This window comes from Paramisgurnus dabryanus, unplaced genomic scaffold (assembly GCF_030506205.2).
Source record: "Paramisgurnus dabryanus unplaced genomic scaffold, PD_genome_1.1 h2tg000081l_1_71805__unordered_in_group17, whole genome shotgun sequence".
Classification (NCBI taxonomy): Eukaryota; Metazoa; Chordata; class Actinopteri; order Cypriniformes; family Cobitidae; genus Paramisgurnus; species Paramisgurnus dabryanus.
The window spans coordinates 22,501-32,500 of record NW_027394059.1 but is presented as its reverse complement, the minus strand read 5'-3'; the positions used below and the strand labels follow the sequence as shown (position 1 = coordinate 32,500).

General features: G+C 66.4%; 1 non-coding gene across 1 annotated transcript in view; it reads right to left on the bottom strand.

The window, feature by feature from the left end:
* LOC141281653 (18S ribosomal RNA) overlaps positions 1-329 on the bottom strand; it is a 1,855-nt gene extending 1,526 nt beyond the window's left edge. The window contains exon 1 of the ribosomal RNA XR_012336019.1: positions 1-329. This exon is cut by the window's left edge and continues 1,526 nt beyond it. This is a non-coding gene — a ribosomal RNA (18S ribosomal RNA).
* Positions 330-10,000: the final 9,671 nt, after the last annotated feature.

Genomic DNA, 10,000 nt, shown 5'->3' with positions numbered 1-10,000 from the left:
ATGAGTCGTCGCCGCCGCGGGGGCGCGCGATCGGCTCGAGGTTATCCTGAGTCACCAAAGCGGCCGGGGCGCGCCCGGAGACGCGTCCCGGATGGGTTTTGGGTCTGATAAATGCACGCGTCCCCGGCCCTCGCGGGCCGGGTCGGCGCTCGTTTGCATGTATTAGCTCTGGAATTGCCACAGTTATCCAAGTACGGGTGGAGCGATCAAAGGAACCATAACTGATTTAATGAGCCATTCGCAGTTTCACTGTACCGGCCGTGTGCACTTAGACCTGCATGGCTTAATCTTTGAGACAAGCATATGTTACTGGCAGGATCAACCAGGTAGTAGCCGTAGGAGAGCCTCGCTCTGACCCGGGGTTCACGCGGCGCGGGTCCCGGTTTCCACCCCCCGGGGGGAGTGGGACCGGGGCCACTCTCGTGTGGCTCTCCCCTCTCGTAGGCTGAGGGGCGGCCGGGTGGGCCGTAACCGAGGAAAGGTGCGTTTCGCGGGGCCGGGTGGCCGCGACGGGCCGGGGGCGTCTCCGCCCTCGGTCGCCGAGGCCCTCGCCGGCCGCCGGTGGCGGACCTTCGCGTCTGACGGACCGTCTGAGTCTCCCGCGGAAAGGGTCGGGCGGGCTCCGGAGAGCCCCCCTGGAGGCGAGAGCGCCGGGTCGGGGAGGAACCGACCGCCCATGGCGGCCGACGCGCTAACGTCGGCCGGGCGGAGGCCTGCCCCAGGCGCAGTTCGATTTCCAGAATCTCAGGGCCATGACACACAAAGCGTATCCGGGCGTCACCCCGTAACGGGTCATTAAGGCTGAGACGTGGGCGGCCCTGTCCCGCCCGGGGTTTCGTTTAGCGGCCGACGCCGGTTCGTTTTGCGGCCGAACGACGCCGGTTCGTTTAGCGGCCGAACGAAGCCGGCTCGTTTAACGGCCGAGGCCAGCCGGGTTCGTCCCTTCCTTGGATGATTTACCATTCGTAATAAGAATCGTCACTACCTCAGTGCAGAGGGACTTTTTCGAGGCATTTGTGTCCGCTCGAGAGGCCTCTCGCTGGGCTCGAGAGGTCCTGGGATCCGGTAGCCTATCACCTTGGAGAGTCAGCGAGGTGCTCTTCCCTATATACCCGATGGCACCTGTTCGGGCCACCGTCCCCTGCTGGACGGGGCCCGGCTCTGTACCGCCCCAGACAGAGCGCCTTCGTCGGTCACGAAGGCAGGGTCGTGGACCCTGGAAGCGCACGAGCCACCCGACTCGGCTTCCATAGCGGCTGGCGGCCCTGGCCCGCCCGAGACGAAGCGCCTTCGTCGGTCAGACAGATAGGGTCGAGGACCCTGGAAGTGCGAGAGCCACCCGACTCGACTTCCACGGCGGCCCGGAGGCCGGGCCCGTCCCCGTCCGTGCCCGGGGACGGGGCACCTTCGTCGGTCAAACGCGTTGGTCTTGGACCCTGGAAGTGCACGAGCCACCCGACTCGACTTCCATAGCGGTCGGCGGCCCCGTACCGCCCCAGACAGAGCACCTTCGTCGGTCACGAAGAGAGGGTCTTGGACCCTGGAAGTGCACGAGCCACCCGACTCGACTTCCATAGCGGTCGGCGGCCCTGTCCCGCCCCAGACGATGCACCTTCGTCTGTCACACAGATAGGGTCTTGGACCCTGGAAGCCGTCCCCCTCGACTTCCGTAACGGTCGGCGGCCCTGTCCCGCCGCAGACGGGTCACCACTCCGTCTGTCTGTAGGGTCTTGGACCCTGGAAGCCGCCCCACTCGACTTCCATCGCGGTCGGCGGCCCTGGCCCGCCGCAGACGGGTCGCCACTCCGTCTGTCTGTAGGGTCTTGGACCCTGGAAGCCGCCCCACTCGACTTCCATCGCGGTCGGCGGCCCTGGCCCGCCGCAGACGGGTCGCCACTCCGTCTGTCTGTAGGGTCTTGGACCCCGGAAGCCGCCTCACTCGACTTCCATCGCGGTCGGCGGCCCTGTCCCGCCGCAGACGGTGTGCCACTCCGTCTGTCACACAGATACATAAGGGTGTCTCGGAACCCCGGACGCCGACCGAGACGAAACGCGTGGGGTCGGTGCGCCCGAGAGGGTAGGGTGCCCCGGGGCCGGCCGCTCGCCCGACCGGCTTCCGGGACTCCTTGACCGCTCGGGAGACCTATCCACGCGCCCGCCCGACCGGCGGCCGGGGGCCCTCGACCGCCACACGCGTACCGACGACCGGGGGGTTTCCGTTTTACGGCCGACGCCGAGATCCTTCGACGGTTCCAACATGGGTTGTTACGCTTTTGTGTTCGCCCGTGTCTGAGCATATATGGTCGGGTCGAACCTTTGAGGCCGTAGCCTGGAGATCCAGGGCGGATCTTATCTCACAACACGTGTGTCTTTGAGGCCGTAGCCTAGATCCAGAGACTTTAGGATCTTTTTAGCAGTTTTAAGGCCGTAGCCTTGATCCAGGGCGGATCTTTTGAGCAGCTTTAAGGCCGTAGCCTTGATCCAGGGCGGATCTTTTCACAGGTTTTAAGCCGAAGCGCCTTGATCCAGGGACTTTTGGATCTTTTTTTGCCGTTTTTAGGCCGTAGCCTTGATCCAGGGCGGATCGTTTTGCGGCCGTAGCCGAGTTCCATCACCCAAGGTAGCTTTAGTTTTTAGGCATTAGCCTTGATGATCCAGGGCGGATCGTTTTGCGGCCGTAGCCGAGTTCCATCACCCAAGGTAGCTTTAGTTTTTAGGCATTAGCCTTGATATGATCCAGGCCGGATCTTTCCGCCTAGGCGGCATGCGGATATGGGTTACCCGTCTTTCGACACTCGCCCGGGGCGCTGCCTCACATCAGACGCCCTTCGTCCGTTCCAACCGTTCCAGTTCTTTTAACGGTTTTTCGTTCATCGCACACCGACGCGCACAGACCTTTCTTGGGATCTGCCGCAGGGAGGGAGGACGCTGGAGGTCCACTTTCGAAGCAACCCATCCCTATATACCCGATGGCACCTGTTCAAACGACCGCCCCTTGAGAGAAGGGGCCCTTCCCGTGGCTCGTCCGGGAGGAGGCGCCCGCGTCGGAAGGCGCCGTAAGGTCGGAGACCCTGGAAGTGCACGAGTCACCCGCTTTTACCTCCAGGCCCTCTGTCGTACTTCTCGTGTCCGCTCACGAGACCTCGTTTCGGCTTTATGGAAGTGCACGAGTCACCCGCTTTTGCCTTTTCTGGAAGTGCACGAGTCACCCGCTTTTGCTTCCAGGCCCTCTGTCGTACTTCTCGTGTCCGCTCACGAGACCTCTCTTCGGCCTGGGGGTGCGCCACGTACACCCCCGCGTCCGCATTCGAGTCACCTCTTCGGGCTCATGAGGTAGGGTCGGTGACCCTGGAAGTCAGAGACTTCCAGGCCTTCTGTCGTACACCCTCGCGTCCGCTCACGAGACCTCTCTTCGGCCTGGGGGTGCGCCACGTACACCCTCCCGCGTCCGCTTTCGAGTCACCCATCTGGGCTACGGAGGTAGGGACGTGTGCCCTGGAAGAACCAGACTTCCAGGAGGGAGGGCCGCCCTGTCAGGCCCGCTTTCGAGTCACCCATCTGGGCTACGGAGGTAGGGACGGGTGCCCTGGAGGAACCAGACTTCCAGGAGGGAGGGCCGCCCTGTCAGGCCCGCTTTCGAGTCACCCATCTGGGCTACGGAGGTAGGGACGGGTGCCCTGGAGGAACCAGACTTCCAGGAGGGAGGGCCGCCCTGTCAGGCCCGCTTTCGAGTCACCCATCTGGGCTACGGAGGTAGGGACGTGTGCCCCGGAGGAACCGGACTTCCAGGAGGGAGGGCCGCCCTGTCAGGCCCGCCTCGGAGTCACCTCTCTGGGCTAAGGAGGCAGGGACGTGTGCCCTGGAGGAACCAGACTTCCAGGAGGGAGGGCCGCCCTGTCAGGCCCGCTTTCGAGTCACCCATCTGGGCTACGGAGGTGGGGACGGGTGCCCTGGAGGAACCAGACTTCCAGGAGGGAGGGCCGCCCTGTCAGGCCCGCCTCGGAGTCACCTCTCTGGGCTAAGGAGGCAGGGACGTGTGCCCTGGAGGAACCAGACTTCCAGGAGGGAGGGCCGCCCTGTCAGGCCCGCTTTCGAGTCACCCATCTGGGCTACGGAGGTGGGGACGGGTGCCCTGGAGGAACCAGACTTCCAGGAGGGAGGGCCGCCCTGTCAGGCCCGCCTCGGAGTCACCTCTCTGGGCTAAGGAGGCAGGGACGTGTGCCCTGGAGGAACCAGACTTCCAGGAGGGAGGGCCGCCCTGTCAGGCCCGCCTCGGAGTCACCTCTCTGGGCTAAGGAGGCAGGGACGTGTGCCCTGGAGGAACCAGACTTCCAGGAGGGAGGGCCGCCCTGTCAGGCCCGCTTTCGAGTCACCCATCTGGGCTACGGAGGTAGGGACGTGTGCCCTGGATGAACCGGACTTCCAGGAGGGAGGGCCGCCCTGTCAGGCCCGCTTTCGAGTCACCCATCCGGGCTACGGAGGTAGGGACGTGTGCCCTGGAGGAACCAGACTTCCAGGAGGGAGGGCCGCCCTGTCAGGCCCGCCTCGGAGTCACCTCTCTGGGCTAAGGAGGCAGGGACGTGTGCCCTGGAGGAACCAGACTTCCAGGAGGGAGGGCCGCCCTGTCAGGCCCGCCTCGGAGTCACCTCTCTGGGCTAAGGAGGCAGGGACGTGTGCCCTGGATGAACCGGACTTCCAGGAGGGAGGGCCGCCCTGTCAGGCCCGCTTTCGAGTCACCCATCTGGGCTACGGAGGTAGGGACGTGTGCCCTGGAGGAACCAGACTTCCAGGAGGGAGGGCCGCCCTGTCAGGCCCGCCTCGGAGTCACCTCTCTGGGCTAAGGAGGCAGGGACGTGTGCCCTGGATGAACCGGACTTCCAGGAGGGAGGGCCGCCCTGTCAGGCCCGCTTTCGAGTCACCCATCTGGGCTACGGAGGTAGGGACGTGTGCCCTGGAGGAACCAGACTTCCAGGAGGGAGGGCCGCCCTGTCAGGCCCGCCTCGGAGTCACCTCTCTGGGCTAAGGAGGCAGGGACGTGTGCCCTGGAGGAACCGGACTTCCAGGAGGGAGGGCCGCCCTGTCAGGCCCGCTTTCGAGTCACCCATCTGGGCTACGGAGGTAGGGACGTGTGCCCCGGAGGAACCAGACTTCCAGGAGGGAGGGCCGCCCTGTCAGGCCCGCCTCGGAGTCACCTCTCTGGGCTAAGGAGGCAGGGACGTGTGCCCTGGAGGAACCGGACTTCCAGGAGGGAGGGCCGCCCTGTCAGGCCCGCTTTCGAGTCACCCATCTGGGCTACGGAGGTAGGGACGGGTGCCCCGGAGGAACCAGACTTCCAGGAGGGAGGGCCGCCCTGTCAGGCCCGCCTCGGAGTCACCTCTCTGGGCTAAGGAGGCAGGGACGTGTGCCCTGGAGGAACCGGACTTCCAGGAGGGAGGGCCGCCCTGTCAGGCCCGCTATCGAGTCACCCATCTGGGCTACGGAGGTGGGGACGTGTGCCCTGGAGGAACCAGACTTCCAGGAGGGAGGGCCGCCCTGTCAGGCCCGCCTCGGAGTCACCTCTCTGGGCTACGGAGGTAGGGACGTGTGCCCTGGAGGAACCGGACTTCCAGGAGGGAGGGCCGCCCTGTCAGGCCCGCCTCGGAGGCCTCCCCTCGGGCAGGGGAGGCAGGGTCGGGGACCCTGGAGGAACCGGACTTCCAGGAGGGAGGGCCGCCCTGTCAGGCCCGCCTCGGAGGCCTCCCCTCGGGCAGGGGAGGCAGGGTCGGGGACCCTGGAGGTGCCGGACCTCCAGGGGGACGGAGGCCGAACCCGTGGCCGGGGAGGGTGAGCCTTGCCGGGCTAGGCTCGCGCGGGTTCGAAGGCCTGGTTCGAGAGGACCCCTTCCCCTATATACCCGATGGCACCTGTTCACACTACTGCCCTTTCGAGAGGGGACCCCGACCGGTCCGCGGCCGGGACGGCGCACCTCGGTCGGCCTCGGCGAGTGGGTCGGGGTGCCTGGAGGTGCGCGAGCGGCCCGCCTGGAAGTGCGCGAGCCACCCGACTCTGGCGGCCGGCGCCCCCGGGCCCGTGCCCGCGGCCGACTCGTCTGACCCGGCATCGTCAAGGTCACCAATACCACGGAGCGTCTACGACGCCCCGTTTCCGAGATATCGGCCAATGAACTGCCGGGCGCCGTATCTCGGCCGGGGAAGGTCCTACGGACTCGGGGCCGGGCTCGTCGGAAAGGTCTCGCCCGGGGCTTTCCGACGAGACCGGCCGCGGGTCCGTGCGACCCCGGGGGCCCGAGATACTTCCGGTCGAAAATTCGAATTTCGTTACCGCGCTGCTCCGGCGCCCCGGGTCCGGGGCCTTCGCCCTTCGGGTGGGTGGCTCCTCCGCGGGGGGCCTTTCGAACGAGCCCACCCGCGCGTCGCTAGCCCTTTCCGGGGCCGAGATACGGCCTACCCCCGCGGGATTTTCCCACGGCCGTTTCTCGGGCGCCTCGGGTCCGGGGCCTTCGCCCTTCGGGTCGGTCGCTATGCCGGAGGGGAGCTTTCGAACGAGCCCTCCCTCGAGTCTCTGGCCCTTTCCCGGGCCGAGATACGGGCGGGTGGTCGCGGAATTTTCGCTCGTCCGGGGCTCCGGCGCCCCTAGCGTCCGCCTCGGAGGTCGCCCGGACGCGCGGCCGGTCTCGTTCGAAAGGTCCGTCCCGGGGCTTTCCGACGAGCCCGGCCTCGGGTCCGTGCGACCCCGCCCGCCGGAGATACGTCCGGTCGAAGCTCGCGGAAATTCCCGCGGCCGTATCTCGGGCGCCTCGGGTCCGGGGCCTTCGCCCTTTGGGTCGGTCGCTCCGCCGGAGGGGGCCTTTCGAACGAGCCTACCCGCGAGCCTCTAGCCCCTTCCCCGGCCGAGATACGGCGGTCTGTGCCCGGATTTTCCCACGGCCGTTTCTCGGGCGCCTCGGGTCCGGGGCCTTCGCCCTTCGGGTCGGTCGCTATGCCGGAGGGGAGCTTTCGAACGAGCCTACCCGCGAGCCTCTAGCCCTTTCCCCGGCCGAGATACGGCGGTCTGTGCCCGGATTTTCCCACGGCCGTTTCTCGGGCGCCTCGGGTCCGGGGCCTTCGCCCTTCGGGTCGGTCGCTATGCCGGAGGGGGGCTTTCGAACGAGCCTACCCGCGAGCCTCTAGCCCTTTCCCCGGCCGAGATACGGCGGTCCCTCCCCGGATTTTCCCACGGCCGTTTCTCGGGCGCCTCGGGTCCGGGGCCTTCGCCCTTCGGGTCGGTCGCTATGCCGGAGGGGAGCTTTCGAACGAGCCTACCCGCGAGCCTCTAGCCCTTTCCCCGGCCGAGATACGGCGGTCTGTGCCCGGATTTTCCCACGGCCGTTTCTCGGGCGCCTCGGGTCCGGGGCCTTCGCCCTTCGGGTCGGTCGCTATGCCGGAGGGGGGCTTTCGAACGAGCCTACCCGCGAGCCTCTAGCCCTTTCCCCGGCCGAGATACGGCGGTCCCTCCCCGGATTTTCCCACGGCCGTTTCTCGGGCGCCTCGGGTCCGGGGCCTTCGCCCTTCGGGTCGGTCGCTATGCCGGAGGGGAGCTTTCGAACGAGCCTACCCGCGAGCCTCTAGCCCTTTCCCCGGCCGAGATACGGCGGTCTGTGCCCGGATTTTCCCACGGCCGTTTCTCGGGCGCCTCGGGTCCGGGGCCTTCGCCCTTCGGGTCGGTCGCTATGCCGGAGGGGGGCTTTCGAACGAGCCTACCCGCGAGCCTCTAGCCCTTTCCCCGGCCGAGATACGGCGGTCCCTCCCCGGATTTTCCCACGGCCGCAGCACGGGCGCCTTTGCTCGGATCGACTCGCCCTTTGGGTCGGTCGCTCCACGCGAGGGGACCTTTCGAACGAGCCTACCCGCGAGCCTCTAGCCCTTTCCCCGGCCGAGATACGGCGGTCCCTCCCCGGATTTTCCCACGGCCGCAGCTCGGGCGCCCTTGCTCGGATCGACTCGCCCTTCGGGTCGGTTGCTCTACCGGAGCGGCCCTATCCAACGAGCCAACCCGCTTCTCTCTAACCCTAAGCCCGGCCGAGATACGGCGGTCCCTCCGCGGATTTTCCCACGGCCGCAGCTCGGGCGCCTTTGCTCGGATCGACTCGCCCTTTGGGTCGGTTGCTCTACCGGAGCGGCCCTATCCAACGAGCCAACCCTCGTCTCTCTAACCCTAAGCCCGGCCGAGATACGGCGGTCCCTCCGCGGATTTTCCCACGGCCGCAGCTCGGGCGCCTTTGCTCGGATGAACTCGCCCTTTGGGTCGGTTGCTCTACCCGAGCGGACCTTTCCAACGAGCCAACCCTCGTCTCTCTAACCCCAAGCCCGGCCGAGATACGGGGTACCACCGCCTGACCTTTAAACGGCCGTAACTCGGGCGCCTTTGCTCGGATCGACTCGCCCTTTGGGTCGGTTGCTCTACCGGAGCGGCCCTATCCAACGAGCCAACCCTCGTCTCTCTAACCCTAAGCCCGGCCGAGATACGGGGTACCACCGCCTGACCTTTAAACGGCCGTAACTCGGGCGCCTTTGCTCGGATCGACTCGCCCTTTGGGTCGGTTGCTCCACCCGAGGGGACCTTTCCAACGAGCCAACCCTCGTCTCTCTAACCCTAAGCCCGGCCGAGATACGGGGTACCACCGCCTGACCTTTAAACGGCCGTAACTCGGGCGCATTTGCTCGGATCGACTCGCCCTTTGGGTCGGTTGCTCCACCCGAGGGGACCTTTCCAACGAGCCAACCCTCGTCTCTCTAACCCTAAGCCCGGCCGAGATACGGGGTACCACCGCCTGACCTTTAAACGGCCGTAACTCGGGCGCATTTGCTCGGATCGACTCGCCCTTTGGGTCGGTTGCTCTACCCGAGGGGACCTTTCGAACGAGCCTACCCGCTTCTCCCTAACCCCAAGCCCGGCCGAGATACGGCGGTCCCTCCGCGGATTTTCCCACGGCCGCAGCTCGGACGCCCTTGCTCGGATCGACTCGCCCTTTGGGTCGGTTGCTCTACCGGAGCGGCCCTTTCCAACGAGCCAACCCTCGTCTCTCTAACCCTAAGCCCGGCCGAGATACGGGGCACCACCGCCTGACCTTTAAACGCCCGTAGCTCCGGCGCACAAAGTCCCAGGACTTCGCCCTTTGGGTCGGTTGCTCCACCGGAGGGGACCTTTCCAACGAGCCAACCCTCGTCTCTCTAACCCTAAGCCCGGCCGAGATACGGGGTACCACCGCCTGACCTTTAAACGGCCGTAACTCGGGCGCCTTTGCTCGGATCGACTCGCCCTTTGGGTCGGTTGCTCCACCCGAGGGGACCTTTCGAACGAGCCTACCCGCTTCTCCCTAACCCCAAGCCCGGCCGAGATACGGCGGTCCCTCCGCGGATTTTCCCACGGCCGCAGCTCGGACGCCCTTGCTCGGATCGACTCGCCCTTTGGGTCGGTTGCTCTACCGGAGCGGCCCTTTCCAACGAGCCAACCCTCGTCTCTCTAACCCTAAGCCCGGCCGAGATACGGGGCACCACACCGCCTGACCTTTAAACGCCCGTAGCTCCGGCGCACAAAGTCCCAGGACTTCGCCCTTTGGGTCGGTTGCTCCACCGGAGGGGACCTTTCCAACGAGCCAACCCGCGTCTCTCTAACCCCAAGCCCGGCCGAGATACGGGGCACCACCGCCTGACCTTTAAACGCCCGTAGCTCGGGCGCCTTGGGTCGGATCGACTCGTCCCTTGGGTCGGTTGCTCTACCGGAGCGGACCTATCCAACGAGCCAACCCGCGCCTCTCTAACCCTAAGCCCGGCCGAGATACGGAGTACCACCCCTTGATATTCCCACGGCCGTAGCTCCGGAGCCCTTTGCCGCAGCCCTTCGGGACACCCACCCTCGGACGCCCCGCGGAGGGACCTTTCCAACGAGCCAACCCTCGCCTCTCTAACCCTTTCCCCGGCCGAGATACGGGGTACCACCCCTTGATATTCCCACGGCCGTA